At 40.5% G+C, this 17,631-nt stretch overlaps 1 long non-coding RNA gene across 1 annotated transcript in view; it reads left to right on the top strand.

Moving 5' to 3' along the window:
* LOC117012397 (uncharacterized) overlaps positions 1 to 17,428 on the top strand; it is a 31,319-nt gene extending 13,891 nt beyond the window's left edge. The window contains exons 2-3 of the long non-coding RNA XR_004421164.1: positions 9,009 to 9,152; positions 16,593 to 17,428. This is a non-coding gene — a long non-coding RNA (uncharacterized LOC117012397). The remainder of the gene's footprint in view (positions 1 to 9,008; positions 9,153 to 16,592) is intronic.
* Positions 17,429 to 17,631: the final 203 nt, after the last annotated feature.

Here is a 17,631-nt window from a genome sequence, read left to right as displayed (position 1 = left end):
TTTAGAATCATCTACAGAGACAGAAATAAAGAAATTATCATAATACATAATGTCAGGGAGGTAAGTTCATTTCATCACAGCCACTGGGATTTATATTTTATTATTTACTGGAAAAGGAATAACATGATAAAAGGATTCTTTTCCCACACAAAAGGAAGATACGTGAGCGTATTACAGAAGAGAACTGTCTGATATCCTAAACTCCTCCCTGGACATATTAAGGGTCTTGACCCACCTAAGTTAAACTGTTTATCCCTGTAGGAGTAATGTTCTATAAATTTTTGTTCTCTCATTCCTCCAAGCACAGAACAAGCATACTGGCAACAATACTGTGGGGTCACATGGGCAGATTATTTTTCCTTAGCAGTCCTTAGCAGTACTTAAGAGGTCCTTTAACTCAGTACTCTTTGAGGGCAACAAAATTTTGTTTAAGTAGGAACTAAACTACTGCCGTGGATGAACTAGATACATTTTTCTAATGATTACCAGATAGATAGATAGATAGATAGATAGATAGATAGATAGATAGATAGATAGATAGAGATAGAGATAAAATATCCTCACAAACAGGAAATTAAAGATAAGATTTAGGTATAATTGTTGATTGCTCCAATATTAATTCTCAATCTTGCCACATTTATGGACTGCTAAAGCCTTTAGCCTGGGAGTTCTTCTTCTTTTTTTTTTTTAAACTGAGATATAATTGATATACAACATTATATTACTTTCAGGTGTACAACATAATTATTAACATTTGTATATATTGTGAAACGATCACCACAATAAGTCTAGTTAACATCCCTCACCATACATAGTTACAGAAAGCTGCTATTTTCTTGTGATGAGAACTTTTAAGATCTACTCTCTTAGTAACTTTCAAATACGATACAGTGTTATAAATGATAACCACCACACTGTACACTACATCCACAGAATTTATTTTATAACTGCAAGTTTGCACCTTTTTGTTCACAGTCACCATAAGAGGTCTGTAGATAGAATTCAGGGAGTCCATAAATGTAGATGGGGGAAAAGAATTACATCTACATTTTTCATTAATCTCTAATGAAATTTAGTATTTCTTTCAATTAGGCTAGTAGATAACAAACTACAGTAATATTAGCATACCTGTGACTTTGTTACCAATATGTTAGAAAACACATTTTCACATCACGTTGTAGGTGCTGCAAATACCTTGAAATATTGTTTAAGCTCATAATTACTTTAAAATTATGTTAGTTATTAGATCCATCAGTAAATCTTGTCATTCTCTACATTAATTTTAAAAAGCACATATATTACTATTCTATAAATTTTTTAATATTTTTATAACTATGCTCCTAAATAATTGATTTCAATTGAAAACCCTATGTGTTTTTGGTGCATATCAAAATATCCTTAGAAGGGGTTCATAGGTTTATCAGACTGCCAGAAGGGTCCACTGTACACAAAAAGTTCAGAAGCCCTGCCAGAAGTGGTGATGTTTCATATTGTTGTCTTTATTTGGCAAAGTGCGTTGTTTTATTTCCTACACATTTTGTTCTTTATGTGTCTCAAACATTTATTGATCCTCTATGTATGCCAGGCACTGTTCTAGATGCTGAGGTTCAGAAGTGAGTAATACAGACGAGGCCCTCGTCTATGAGGAGCATAATTCTAATGGGAAGACACAGGCAATAGACCAGAAATAAACCCAGGGATTTCAAATTGAGAAAGGTTCTGTAAGGGAAATAAACAGAATGTTAAGTAAATGGGGCAGAGTGAGGGGATTAGGAAAGCTCTCTCTGAAGAGCTGAGGTCTGAAGGATGAGCACCTACCAAACGTGGAAAAAAGTGCAGGAAATGTATTCCAGGCAGAGGAAGGAGCACATGCAAATGCCCCAAGGCTGCAAAAATCCTATGTTAATCCATGATCAACTGGCTACCTTCTGGTCACAATGTTAAGTCCAGAAAGCTGCTTCCCCCTTGGTTTGCAAGTATTCAACTTCTGCCTCACTGTTCAGAGTTCATCAACCACACTCAAGTTGATCTTACTACTTACTTTTCCATGGCTCTCACACACATCCAGGTAAGACAGGAATCATGGGACTGGTAGCTCACTTGTGCAACTCCCATAATGCCCTTGAAAGGCTGAAGTGGGAAGGAAATCCCTAATCCAGCTCCTGTTATTTTTCTTACTACAAATACCCTGGCTCACAACAAGAAAGGTAAGAATGAGTAAAGAAGTACATCACTGTGCTTTCAATGTTATAGCCCTCTGTACTCAGTTAGTAACAACTTCGAGAAACTCTTTAGGTCTTCCACCACAATTAAATGTCATAGTTTTTAGCTAATATATTTTCTCTGAAGCATACATATGATACAAAAAGATATATGGATGTCTCTAACACAGAATAATCATTCATTGGGGTGTTATTTCATTTTTAATGCTATTTTAAATTTTTGTAGTAATGTATTTTTTCCTTTATCGCTACCATTAATGACTATGCTATATTTGGTCCTCTGGAATCCATTGGCCGTCATTCCTTTATCAGTTTTCCATTCTTTTTTGACTATACACTTTCCTCCCCTCTCAATCCACAAGAGTAATAGCAAGAACTGACTCCACACCCAACTCCATAGATGTCATGTGACCTCTTGACTTAAATTTGTTTGGGTTAGGTTTCCTGTCATAACAGAAAAAGTCCTGATACCTGATAACCACCAAAGAAAAAATCATCCACAAACTTGTTAAATGGTTCTGCCACACTACATTAGCCATTGCTCAGCTTTTAGCCACAATACATTCATCCTCAAGTGGATTTATCAATACATTATAGTAATGTAGAATTATTTTCTCTCTCCGTTCTCACCCATCATTCCTTTTTTTTTTTTTCCAGTATTCTTCTGGATTTAAAGATCAAACAGCCAAGCTCATGCCACACTAACTTACTGTTTTGTAGATTTGAAGATGATTTCTGAAACACAATCACTACAGGCCCTCGCCATGATTCAGAGCATTGAACTAAAATATCAATTCAGCCTTTGTCAAGGCCAGGCAGGAAATAACTAGTAGCTGACTTCATGAGTCTAGTACAGACAAACAAGTTTCAAATAATACCTTGTATTTCAACTGTACGATATTTATATTCCAAAGGGAAATCAGCAAAATTCTGATATTACAACCACACACACACACGCGCGCACCCACACACACACATACACATACACACACACACACACACACACACACACACACACACCGCCCTGATCACAAAATCTTGCAACTTACCAACCTACTGCAGGCTACATAATTTATCAATCTAGCTGATACCTTGTCTAAACTGGAAATCTGCTTCTCCCTTCTGCTAAAAATATTTGGGTAACCCTATGTAAAGGGAATTGCTATTCATCCCCACTTCATCTGTTTCTCAGGGGACTATGAAGGTTAGAAGACCAGGACCTTGGAAGTTTCAATACCAAACCAGGCAGCTGAGACCACCTTCAAAATCTATCCCCACTCACTTCTCAGGAGACCTCTGGAAACCCACTTAACTTCTCCTGAGACTTGGCTTCCCCACCAGTGACTCAGAAACGATAGGCATGCTAGAGCTAGTGTAAAAATTAAAGATAATATTGATAATAAATTAGCAATTTAAAGTAGTTATGGAAAAGGTAATAAGTGTGCCATTTGACTTTAGATTCATTTTTATAGATTTATTAAACCCTCCAAATGGTTTCTAATCAGTAATCTAAGAAATAGAGTTTTCTCATCCAGCCAGTCAGTAAAGCTAGACAGCGATGTGATTGTCCTTTTTGCCTCTCTGCTCCCCGACGGAGAGTTTGGAGCCCCCAGGGCCAGAGTTTCTGGCAGAAATGAGGCATTCCAAGCCTTCTGGGGACATGGTGTGTGTCTCTCATCTTGTACAGGGAGAGTTCATTACTGAAAAGTGTGTGCTGTGTGTGGGAAATAAAAACAACAGGCCCCAAATAGCCTAGGGCTGAATTAATTACTTGTGGACTCTCTGCTAATGATTTGGGGAGCACACTGGTGCTTAATATTTTAGCACCAATGTAAGGGTTATGCTCTCAAACAAGCCCCAAACTGAGACTCTAGTGTCTGCCATTTCTGTCCTAGAAGACGCGGAACAGGTCAGGAGCAAGGCACCTGGAAAAGAAGAATCACTTTGCTCTTTGGTTTCTGCTGCTTGTGAAGCAAAGCCCAAGCCTTATGGAGCTGCTGCTGCCTCTCGGGCACAGCCACCCTGTAGGGACTGGGAGTGCGGCCTCTGAGGAGGGTGTTTGGCTTTCCCGGCAGCAGCAACCTGTCAGAGGCAGGTTCCATCCCATTCCATGGTCCTTTGTTTCCATGCTGCCAAGACAGTGTTGCAGCAACAAGAATTGGTGTTTGAACTCGGAGTACTTTTGTCATGAATCCCTGCAACGTTTTGAAGATGTAAGAGACTCTTTGAGTAACATTCACAATAGTCGAGGAGAAGGATTATTCTTACTATTATTCCTAATAGCCTAATATTCAGTTAAGCCACAGTGGAATTCTAACCCAGGGTGTGTGGCTCCAGATTCTATGCTCCTACCAGTCATGCTATAGTGCCCATGAGAAGAGCAAGATGAAATGAGATGAAGAAGACACCAGCGACCTTCACAGGCAGTTACTACCAAAGGTGGGCCATGGGGTGGCTGTGAGTCTTCATGCCCAAAGCTGAAAAGAGAGCCAGATAAGCCACACATGTTCATGCAAGGAGAACTGATTAGATGTTCAGGGCGTACACTTACACACACACACACACACACACACACACACACACTCACTTTGCCCACCTGGGAGGACTGCATTCTCCTTCACCAGAGTTTTGGGTGGACAGAGATGAGGGGTAGGAGACAATAGATGCCTTTTACCACCACCAGCCTTATAGCAGCAAATTAAAGAGGGCTGTTTGTTAAAGGATTCTTCGAAGCCGGCCAAAGCTCTAACCCCAATCCACAATTCTCAGAATGATTCTTCACAGGCAGGGGAAATCTAGTAAGATGTAAATAGCCATATCTCTGATGATCTGGTTTGATTCAGAGATAAAAATCTAGGATGTCAAGTGGAATAAAATAACTACATACCTTCCAGCCAATTCTCCATAAATATCATTTCTCCTAAGCAAGTTTTAGGCACATACTGGGCAGCAGATAGTTTGAGCCAAGAAATAGGGAAATTTTCTGTTGCTAAGAGCAAATCTATATGCTTTTGAAAAATCAATTAAGGAGAGGTAGGAAGGACGTTCTATTTAAGACATTAAGGGATATGGCCCAACTGTTTGCTGAAGGGGCCACTCAACCACCATATATGGTCAGCGTTTCTGCCTCTCATCCTAGATTTTACTTTTAATAATAGAATCAATCTGGGAAAGCATATTTAATTTCAAAAGCCACTGAAGTCATATATTTTAAGCGTGAGATAAGCAATTTTTTAAAATGTAAAAGCTGGTCCTGACTGAGGTTCCACATGGCTGCAAAACGTCACAGAGGCAGAAAATAAAATGCAGGCGGCTGCTTTATTGCTGTTTGTTTTTCACTTCAACAGCGCCTGTACTGCAACTTCTCCCACTGTAGTACTGAACCAAAATAACGCCCTGGAGTTGTATAAAATGGGTGAGTTCATTTTTTAAGCCATGGATAATCCCATATCTGGCACCGTATAATTCAGAGATTTTTCTGAAAAACGAGATCCATAGATTGATAACTCTTCCATCTCATTTATCCCACCCCATACTTCCTGGGCCTCCAAATCAGAGAAATCGTAATTTGCTGGCCAAGTCCGAGTGTAGTAGCCAGTCACCTTACATGGCAGGGTGTTCATCAGCTCCGTTTTGTGAAGATTCCATAGGCTGGCCCCGGGGGACAGATGGATAATTTTGCTGACGAATGCCTCATGTTGTTTTTAAGGAGAACACATTTTGCTCTTGCTGCAAATGGCTGTAAATCCCGCCCAGCCTCAGCCGCATCTTCAGGTGGACCCCATCAGTTGTAGGCATCTTATCAGCAAGAAACAGCCTCTCCTAATGGCTGGATAAATATTCCAGCCTCCCCAGAATCAGTTATCGAGAGATTCAAATCATGGTCAGTACTTAGAGCTGCTATTACTACAGACTTAATGCCAGTTACCCTTTGTACTTATCTCTGTAACCAGAGAGGCTGAATAGCTCTTTTTATGTCTCCACTCCTGGCCACTAAAAGCTGAGTTCATTCAAAATTTCCTCCTGCCTAGGGAGCTCACAGGCCTGTAATAAAAGTTGAAGAAGAGATTTGTGTGAATATAAAATAAAATGTATGTTTCCTCTGGCATCCACTCCCTCCCCCGAACCCTGCCCCAAATTGGGCCCAAGGGCAAAGGTACATAAATCTGAAATGGTGCCGCAGGGTGAAGGGAGAAACACATCTCATTGCCTTTGGATTAGTTCAGTATAATACAAAATGGTTCCAGGGCGATGTGGTGTTTTTCCTTCGGCCTCTTTGTTTTAATGAAATTGATCTACAGAGTCTGAAATCTGAAGAACAGAGGGCTTAGGATTTATGAAAACTTGACAGTTCTCAATGGAAAACAAGCACTTTTTCCTGCATGGTCCTGACAACATACCTTTGATGAAAGTAATTATTAAATCTCAATTGTTGGGAAGATTAAGGGGAGCTGGTAAGTAAAACTCTCACTGTCCTTCATGGGAGATGTGCACCAGATGAAACATGAAAAAGAGGGTCTGTAGTTAATAATAATAATCATTGTATATTTGAAAGTTGCAAGAGAGCAGGTCTTAAAAGTTCCCATCACAAGAAAAAAATTATGTATCTGTGGTGATAGATGATAACTAGACTTACTGTGGTGATCATTTTGCAATATATACATATATTAAATCATTCTGTTGTACACCTGAAACTGGTATAATGTTATATGTCAATTATACCTCAACTTCTAAAAAAATCAGCAAATTAAAAAAAAAAAAAGAAGAAGAGGGTCTAGAAATTCTTATGAGGAAAAATGGCAGAATGGAGGGCAACATGGTGCCTCCTTGAGAAAGCTAATGAGTATCTATGCTCATAAGAAGACCTCTTGTAAAGCAGATATCCAAAGATACTTGCAACAAGTCTTAAAAGTGTCATCACTTATCTCGCCACATTTTATGGGGACTCGAATCTTCTGTGCAGGAAGCAATGTTCTACAGAATGCCAAACTTACAGCTTGATTTTTGCAGAACTCACACTTGTGTACAGCACTCTTCAGTTGCCAAAGGTCTTCCCTTTGTGTTCTTGTAGTTGACTCTCAAGGCAACCTTTGGTATAGGGAAAGTACTAGTATCCCCATTTCACTGATAAGATAATTGAGGTTCAGGCAAGGTCAACAATTTGTCCAAGGAAATGAAATTACTTAGTGATGAAGCATGTATTGTGGTTATATGCCCAGGTTACAAAATTCCAGCTCTCCCCATTCTGCAGTACTGTCACCTAGGGTACCAGGACTGCAGGTGAAAGATGCGAGAAGGGGGCTAGCCATGAACAAGAGAGGTAGACACCCGTCAGTGGCCGTGTCTGAGGCACACACTTAGTTCAGCCGAAACTTCGATTCATTTTCCTGGTTGTCACTTTTGCACAAGAGGTACCCCCCCCCAAAAAAAAAGATTATCTAGTTTTACATCACTTACAAAAACATCCCTTTCATAGTTATTTATTTCTTTTCTTCATAGAGTTTTCATAATAAGCAACTTCATTCTCTTAATGTTCCATTAGTATCTGAAGGAGATCATCCCCAGGAAATTTTCAGTATCTATCAGACCGTTTAAATTCTACTGTGAGAGGAGAGGGGCAAGGATTGAAGCAGCGATCTGTGTCCTCTGCTCTGGGTTGTGGGTCTCTGGCCTCATCATCCTTTCCCAAGCCCAGAGAGGAGCCCCTGTTTAAACCCTTCTGCTGTGACGCAGTGCTAAGAATTACATCCTATCTGAAGTAGCCTGTGAGGAGAACAAAGATGCCCGTGCCATCTTTGGTCAGTGATTGAGCTTGGGATTTGAAATTGGACCCAAAACTTCTAGGGCCATGAAAAATTATTTGCTTAAGAGCTCTTGATAAAATAAACATAAGGTTAAATTCCCCCCAAGTAACTATTTTTCTCTGAAAGTGGAAAAGCTTGCTAAATCTATGACCTCAAGGTTAACAACTGTATAATTGTGGTATTGAATAAATGGCCAAAAAAAAAAAAAAAAAAAAAAAAAAGCTTTTCCTCTGGTCTTTCAACATCTTTCAGTTCCATACTCATGAGGCAAATGGCACATTCAATTTCTACCACCTTTTACACAGAGGGGAAAACGAAAATTCATGTTGGGTTCTTCTTTCACACAGAGATGAAATGGCCAGATAGTGCATACGAGGCAGCATTCCAAGTCCTTCAGAGGCCATTTAGAAGCATTTCATCATTGCAACTGTTGTTTTAGTTTTTCATCTGCTCACAGCTCAGCCCCAACAAGCCTAGGCTTGCCCCCTTTCTTTCCCTCTGAAGCTTTTTCCTCACAAAGAGCCAGGAATCTCCTCACCTCCTCTTATACTCTGAGGAACTAAGGAAAGAACATGTCCCAACTCAGTAAGCCACAGTTTTTTTTGTTTTATTATTATTTTATTTTATTTTATTTTTGTCTTGGTATTCTGACTCTCATCCCCAAATGAAGATTTATTCATAAACATGTTATTATTTCCTAACCCCACAGGATTAGTCCATTTTTTACTATATCTCATTTCTTATGTGGCACAAGACTTTTCTCACTGACACATATGTCGTCTTGTGTGGACCTTGTGTCTATTTTTCAAAGTTGTCAAAAAACAACACTGTTTAACAGAAAAATTCAAGTAGTGTACATCAGTGAGGCTTTTAGTTTCTGTTGCTCAGTGTCTTCTCTATAAGACCCCAAGAGCACCTTTGTGTAGACTGTCAGAAGGTCTGGCTGAAACTCCCACTTCTAAATGTGTCTCTTGTTCTCCAGCTCACCCCTTGAGAGATTCCTTGGCAGATTCTCACGCAGGAGAGAACACCAATGAAGACAAGTCTGCGTCATGGCGACCTCCACAAAAACAGTGGCTCTCTGACTCAGGCTTGAAATATTTGCTGTCAATGGTGCATAGAAAAGGTAAGGCTTCTGAAAATGGCTTTTAAAATAGCTGAATCAATCACCTGGGTAACTGGGCAAACAGAAAGTCAAGTAAAAAAAAAAAAAATACGTCTAAACAGAAACCAGCGCCACCCACATCTGAAGGGGCGTCACAGAGCCCAACGCAGTCTTGAAACAAAAATTCTGAATGGCTCTACAAGTCAAAAGAAATGCAAAGAGGGAGCCATGCCTGAGGGCTCAGAAAGGAAGTTCCTTTGACCTGTCCTGCTCTGATTCTGAATGTCTGGAAATGATTCCTGTGCTTTTATTAGGATTATTTGTCATGAACCAGTTCAGACAAGGTAAGAGCCATCTCAAATCCAACTCACAAACCCGTACCAGCCTTGCAGTCTTTCATGAGTGTGGGCTGTGCTAAGTGACTTCCCCTGAGGCAGAAGGCCTGGAGGCAAATGATCCCAGGACCTTCTTTTGGTCTGAAAGCACTCTAAGGCAACAAGAGAATTAAAGTCTGACCTGGACAAAATTATTAAGGAAATGAAATTCTTGTACATTTCTAACCCTGACTACTCTACCATAAATTTTCCTTGTGGCTAAATATTTTGTGATTATTAATAACTTTTTTCCTCCACTTTTTCGTCCCACTACCCTTCCCCCATTTAAGTAGGTTCTGCTTTACCTTGCCCCAGGGGAAGTTCATTTTATAGCCGGAAAGCAGAAAGTCTCCAAGGCTTTCTAGCATTTGCTTTCCAAAACCCTAATCTTTTAGAACATGGATAGGTAAATTCACCGAAGAAGTAAAGGGAAGGGAGTTGTGGGTAGAAGCAAAGTAGTTTTGGAGAAGACTCGGTAGACACCAAAATAAAAGGATTTCTCCACGTCTAGAAGTAAGAGAGCAGGAGACAGAGATGTTGGCTGATCCTAGAGGGACAGGAACCCAGATCAGCTTTCTGGCAGCACCACCAGGAGTCCTCCAGGGAGGCATGACCATTAGATTGATCTAAGAACAGGTATGTTCTCTGACGTTCCCTGCCCATCTCTGTTGAAGGCTTGAGATTCAAATGTACTCTTCCTGTGGTGATCACATCAGCTTTAGCAAGAATTCTCATGCAGCACATCCCTGCTACGTGAACAGATTTCAATGCCAGAATTGAAATCAGAAGAGAAAAACCTCACGACTTATTTATTTTTTAATTAATGGGTTAGTTGTTCTACAAAACTATTAGTTAGAGTCATGTAAAATTGCTGCTATTCCACTATTTGTTGAACCACAGAAATGACAAGGTCATGTTGTTCATCAATTAATGAAAAGGTAGTCAATGTACCTGGCGAGTGCTGAACCTGCGTGGTCAGCGGGGACCTCTACCTGGCAGAGGGTTTCCCTAAGTGAAGGTCCACATAAACTCGTGCTGTCCCCCTGTCATACATGGAGCACCCACTGAGGGCACCGTTTTGACTCCTGGAAGAGGAAGAGTGAGAGAGTGTGAAGGAGTTAGGTGGCTATTGTCTTGGAGAAAGAAGGATCACAAGTAAAAAAATAATAAAATAATAAAAGGAAATAAAAATTAAAAAAAAGGATCACAAGTGAAAACACAAATCTACTGGGAAGCCTTTGGTTTTCTCTTTGGAAGTCTTAACTTTCCTAAATAGCAAGCATTTTCCCATCTACAAATGGATCCTGGTGTCTGTAAGTATATCTCTGAGCAACATTGAAGGATAAACTAACAATGGTCCCTCAGCTGCAGTAAAAGCAGTAAAATAATATCCTTCCGTTGATGTCAAGAGAAGAATTGCCTCTGACTTTGGCTGTTTAAACAGCAAACCATTTAAAAAACATTAAAAAGGCAAAGTTGAATACGCATCCAACAGAAACTAAGGAATAATGATGGATATATGTCCCAGCTTGAGCCCAGATATCTGCTGACAAGCAAAGGAAAATTCAACCGAGTCCATTTGACTTGGGCATATTTTACTTTGGAACTGTCAACCAGCTCCAAGCCTTCCCATATTCCCCAGCCAGAATGGGTTTCTACCTTCTCTGTTCTTTCATGAAATTTTGTTATAGAATGAGATTCTTCTTTGGGTTATTCAAACACCATCCACCTATGACTGTATTCAAGGTACTGCCCTGTAGGCCACATAAAGATGTAGAAAATGCAGTCCTTCCCATAAGATTCTTAGGGTCTACTAGGCAGTAATTTTCAGTTAATTTTGCGGACAGTTATTTTGGCCTTTGCCAAATGTCTTGGCATGTCTATGACCTCTACTAGAATGCAAGATCCTTATGGACAGAGTTTGTGTCCAGTTCTGTTTTGGTCCCCAATGTAGCAATCCCCAGCATATACCAATATATCAGTATAGGAAAGGCTCCATAATGCTTGAATTGAGTCCCCAGATTTGGGGACTGTAAAAACTTAATGGATAGATGAGCAGCACCTGCTCCATATGGCGTCTTTTCCACACCCATTTGCTTTTCGTTCTAGGTAGCCTCCAGCAACCTTCTGCAATGAGGTCAAAGGATTGGACTCTTCCTTTTATTCATTCAGTCCTAAGCTCACAACTATGAGATATGATCAAAAAATATGGTGAATGTTTAAATTTTAAAAAATTTATTACAGTAAAAGACACATTGCCATTAACCCCCCTCAAAATACTCCCCCTCACTTCGAACACACTTATCCCATCGTTCTTGCCACTTTCTGAAGCAGTTCTGGAAGTCCTCTTTTGTGAGTGTCTTTAGTTGCATTATAGTGGCTGCCTCGGTGTTCTGAATTGATTCAAAACATTTTCCTTTCATGGTCATTTTGACTTTGGGGAAGATCCAGAAGTCTCATGGTGCCAGATCCAGTGAATAAGGTGGATGAGGGCACACCATAATGTTTTTATTTGACAGAAACTGCCATAGCAGAAGCAATGTGTGACACAGAGCAGTCATGATGGAGGATGAAGTAGACACTCAACAAAAGAGGACTTCCAGAACTGCTTCAGAAAGTGGCAAGAATGATGGGATAAGTGTGTTCAAAGTGAGGGAGAATATTTTGAGGAGGATTAATGGGAATGTGTCTTTTACTGTAATAAATTTTTTTAAATTTAAACATTCACCATAGAATAAGACAGTCTCACTAAACCTGAACCCCATGCTATAAAACATAGATATTAATGAGCACAGTCAAAATTTTCTCCCCTTCTCCCTCTCCTCTGCTGACCACGAGGACATGGGATTGCTTTTCCTTTAAGTACATTTTCTTTAAGACAATTATGGAAATCTTTTCTCGTTGTAAGTTCTCTGGGTAACCATTTGCTTCTTCTCTCTAATGGTGTGGTTTGTTCCTTTCTTAATGTTATCTGATTTGAGAAAGAACACTCTTATCCATAAAGCATTTCACATGCTGGTCAAATTAGCTTTAAAGCTCCAAACATTAGAGAGGCATCGAGCCAAGAGTTACAATTATAAAAAGGAAGCCCAGGGTCTTAATTTGGGTTTCACCAAAAGCAGACTCAGAGACAAGGATTTGGGTGCAAAGATTTGGAGGTGATCCCAGGAAACATGGAGAGAGAGTGAGGAAATGAAACAAGGAAGGGAAGAAAGTCAACCAATAGTATGTTATTAGCAGACGGCCAGCCTGGGCAACAAGGGCTCCATCTTGCTGGGGACCCCATGAGACACACTGCAGACTACCTGCGGTACGGAGCCTGGGAATGTACCCACCACCTCCCTTCCACCCTCTTTAATTGAAGACTACTCCTGGGCATTAATCCCTGTCCTGTCCAGCATGCTCCAGGAGATAGAAAAAGCCCTCAGGCAGAGAAAAACAGGAGCTTGAGGTAAGAAATTTTAGCTTATACAGAAAGCTGAACACTCACCAACTTTACAGGAGATCTCAAGTGACAGAGAATATGGTGAGGCACATATAGCACCTGCTGAACTCACTGATGTATAACGGAACCTATTCCCTAGCAGGACCCACTGTCTGGAGACGAGAGAATGTTGCACCTGGAATTGCACAGGGGCATCCAGCTGAGAGTGAGAGTGGGACTGGAATCCAGCCCACATTCTGTTTACCAAAGTGTATGCTCTGGCTTAGGGCTGCATCCACGTGGCAAAGGGAAGTTTTTTTTCAAATGTGCATGAAAATGCCAAACGGGCTAGCAGTTGTCCTGATAACACTACCCTAATATTGTAACAGATGCCAAAACAATATCAGCACTACAGGGTCTGATTTTACATACCAGGGTTTCTTTGATGAGGAACAGAGGGTGTACCAGGATCACAGGATGGTAAAAAGCAGCCAGATTTTTCACTAGGTAATACCTGGGTTTGGATATACAGGTATTTCTAAAGCAAATATAATTTTTGCTACCACCCCACTCACAGCAGTTCTCCGAGATCCCCTGCAGCAAAAAGTAATGTGTGCCCTATCATGAGCTTTTTCTTCTATTCCCAAAGGAGATCTGATCTTTTTTGCCAAACAGAGAAAGGTGGCCCTGTCAAAATGTGCCTTCTGCCATCTTGGCCTATCACTGGAATTTGCCGCATCGCTGCTCTGTCCCAGAGAGCATGTTTGCTTGAGCAGAATCCTCTTTCCAAACCCATATCATGAGTGAATCTCGATGATTTCCCAGTGTTCCCCGTTGGAGGGATTGGCCTGCAAGCAATGTCTCTGGTTATTTCACAGTTTGGAATTTCAGTCAGTGCTGTGGCTCCCACTTCCCACATTTACAATAGGCATTGTTGACTTTGCTGAGTATGGTTCTTGCACTTGCCTAAGCTTCTGGGCCAGAGCTTTTCATGTTCTTTTCTCTTCCACACAACTGTGGTTTGCATGTTTTCTATCTGACTGCTTAATGGCAGGATGCCTTTCTCCACCTCACGAACAAATTGAATTTTCTGATCATGGGTTATTTATTTAGTCTTTGAAATCCTGTAACTTGTCCCAGTTATTCATTCTGACCGAATACCTCCTGCAGCATGAGAGAGCTGAGGGGTCATCTCACATCACCGAACTCAAGTCAAGGACCCTTTATGTTCTGAGGGCTACAAGACCTTCTGAAGACACCCTTGCAGGCTTTTCTAGCTTAGCAATTGTTAACTTCCTAAAATCAGAGAAAGTTACAGCTTGACAACACCTTGGGGATCACCTCGTAGTGGCATTTAATGTCTGTAGCTCATCGACTACAATATCTTTCAGTGATTGGATGGAGAGAAATTATTTGAAGGAGGACTAAAATACATTCACTCTCTCATTGTGGCTTTACTTGAAATGGGAGGAGGTATATGGACGGTAGAGAGCAGTACCTCCCTGATGGAGATGCGGGCATGACCTTCAGATTGTGTCACTTTCTTCCTAATTTCTGATAGCTGTGACCATGGCCTTAGCTCTAATGCTCGGTGCTTTGCAGACACAGTAGGTAAAAGATGGCAATGGTCACAGAAGCATATTTTGAACAGAATGACATTTGGTCTCATGCACCAGGCAAATTCTCCTATTTCCTATAAACAGGAAACAGAGATGACAGTTTCCCAATCCGACAATAGGTACAGGGAACTACTTTGTTGGCAAGTGAAGTCATCAAGGAGCTCTTATTTCCACATGACTGCTTTTATATTTACTTAAGTTAATGATTAAAATAGGTGGACAGGTCCATTTGACTTTCTGCATATGAGAAACAATTTTGTTTGATACCATCAAGTTTCTTTTATCAATATGTAACCTGTTATCACATTGCCATTTATGTTCCTAACTTGAAATTTGATCCTTCAACTCCTATAACAACTTCTTGGGTTTTAAGGATTCAGTCACAGCAATTTTTAAAAAATTAATTGAAACCACTTGAAATAATGGAATAGTGGCTTTGGGGGTCAGACAAACCTGAGTTTAAATGCCACTGACTAACTCTCTGACCTCAGTGAGGTTATTTCATTCTCTAAGTTTGCCCCAATCTGAAGAACTTGGGTTAATAATATTTCATAGAAATGCTGAAATGATTAAATGAGATAGATAAGTGTATTTTAAAAACTAATATGGTGTCTGATATATAATAGATCTAGAACTTACTACATTATCTATCTGTCGCTCTGTCTATCTAATCCATCTCTATATCTCCAGACTTTTTTTATGACTATATTAAGAATTGTAGTAAAACTCTGTTTCTCCCTGAGTTTAAAAAAAAAGTGTCTATAAATATTGCTAATATTTTACACATTTTCTTTCAGGAAAATATTTTTGTCCTTTGTAAGCCAGATGTTGAGGTTCAGATTTTTGAAAATTGTGAATAATCCTCTCCCAGGACCCCTTCTAGTGCTAGACTCTGCATTGGTACAAGAGTTCAACAGGATTTCAGATTTTGATAGATCAAATGAATCATTACTTCCAACTTGAACATCGTTCTCCTTTAGCATGAAAACAAGTGGAAATAAAAAGACTTTCTAAGTTGACACTGTGAAATCTATGGGTGTCAGTTCTCTTGGCTGACACATTGATTTAAGAAATATCACCACTGTATTGTCTTGTATTATCTGATTCTCTCACCACCACTGTTATAGCTGTTCTCTGTCCTTCCATCCTTGGAGTAGAAACTGGAAAATATAGTTAGCTCCTCATCAGCCTTTCTCTACGTTATCAACTGTGACTTGATGGCAAACACTCTAGGCCAGCATCTGAAGAAGTTGTTTGAGGGTTTTCTTTTCTTTTTAACAAAATCATGGTGGAGCTTTGCCACAAATCATTGAAGAGAAAATGCAAATTTTTGTCTTGCAAATGCTGACATTTGTGGAACACGTCTAACGGGTGGACAAGTAAGACGCTCCTTTGCTAAATCCTCAGTGTTGTGTCTGGAGACATATGTTTGCCTTTCCCTTCTCTCCCCAGTGTGTAGAGTCTGGAGTGGTGTGGAATTCACTGTGTGGGGGGGCCAGCTCCCCAGGACTGCGTTAGAGACTGGATCCTTCCTGAGTTCAGGGAATGTCGTGGGTGCCATGGAACCCTCCGGCCATGCAACCCTCCGGCAGGTGGTCTATGGCCCCCTTCGCAGAGTAGTCTTTTAAAAACAGAATAAAACATAATACTTAATATATCAGGGGAAACCAACACTTGAAATATAGTTATCAAAGTATTTTATGCTACATGCTTCTTCCCTAACGCATAAAATAACAAGATCTTGTGGCAAGTCTAATAACAACCATAATTCCAAGTAGAGATGAGCATAAATAATATGCTATATTATATAATATAAATAATAAAATTGGAAATATCTGAAACAGTGAAATGACGTGAAAATATCCATGCATTTTACTGGTAACAAAGTCTTAAGTATTGTTAATAATATTGTGGTTTGTTTCTACCTTTGTAATTAAAGGAATGTTAAATTTCAGAGATTAGCAAAAATAAACATGCTTTTTGTTGTTGTTGTTCCCATCCAAGTTTAGGGATCACCCTGAATTCTACCTCTCTAACCCCTTAGACATTCGTGGCCCACGGCTTAGGAATCCTTAGGCCGCAACGCCCAGCATCTGAACGAAACTCTGGTTCAAGAGTCTCACCCTTTGCCTCTCCCATTGCCAAAGTTGCAAGGATTTAGGAGCCAATTGCTTGCCGACAGGAGAGGCAAAATCTGAACCTTCAAAACCAGAGCTGAACTTAAGAGAAGGGCCTTTGTCTTTGCTGACAGTGGAAGAGATTGATCATGAAAAGGTCCTTGTGTACCTTAGGTGTTTGGTTAACAAGACGTTAAAGCCTCTGGGACACACGACAAGGAGACTCACCCGCCTACAGACTTTCATGCCACCGCATAGCCAATACTGAACGGAAGAAGGCAGGTCAATGCATAGAGTCCACGGAAGATAAAGACTCCCAGTTCACGTCTCCACCGCAGTGAAGTCCCTTGTGCTAGAGCATGCTGCAGGCGAGCCTTGCGGGAGAGAAGATTGGAATGCTTGTCCAGGGCACTGTCTGGGTGTTCTCAGCATTACCTTCTGTCTGTTTGTTCTTTACTGTTTGTTTTTATATCCCCAGCCCTCCTCCTTCTTAACCTGGCTCAAATTCAGTTCTGAACTGGAGCCTCAAAGGGCTAAAGGCAGCCTTCCTCTCTGAAACCCTCCTGAAGGCATCCTAGGACTCTGCCAGGGAGAGACAGGAGGCACTGTGATGGGGACAGTTACTGCCACCTTCCTCCCTCCTCAGTCCTCCTCCTGCCAAGCCCTGACAGCTCTGGAAGCCGAGAACTTTCCTTTGACTCTCGCACAGGTCTCCACGCTGTGTGCTGCTGCCAAGCCACGGGGCCGGCTCTTGGAATGTGTTTTTAATATTCATTGTTCCCTCTGTCTGTTACCGATGTGTGCACTGCAATTATTGTAATTCTTTGCACATGTGTTGTTATGAAATGGGTGCCTTTCAAGCAGTGCCAAGTTATTTTTTTTTTCTTTCTGAAACCCAAATATATTATTTCTACCTATGTTTCAGTTAGTTTGCCACGCTTCTTTATTTTATTTCAAAGATCAGTC

The sequence above is a fragment of the Rhinolophus ferrumequinum genome, chromosome 20, assembly GCF_004115265.2.
Source record: "Rhinolophus ferrumequinum isolate MPI-CBG mRhiFer1 chromosome 20, mRhiFer1_v1.p, whole genome shotgun sequence".
Taxonomy (NCBI): Eukaryota; Metazoa; Chordata; class Mammalia; order Chiroptera; family Rhinolophidae; genus Rhinolophus; species Rhinolophus ferrumequinum.
The sequence above is the reverse complement of the archived record's forward strand: the minus strand, read 5'-3'. Positions and strand labels throughout refer to the sequence as shown.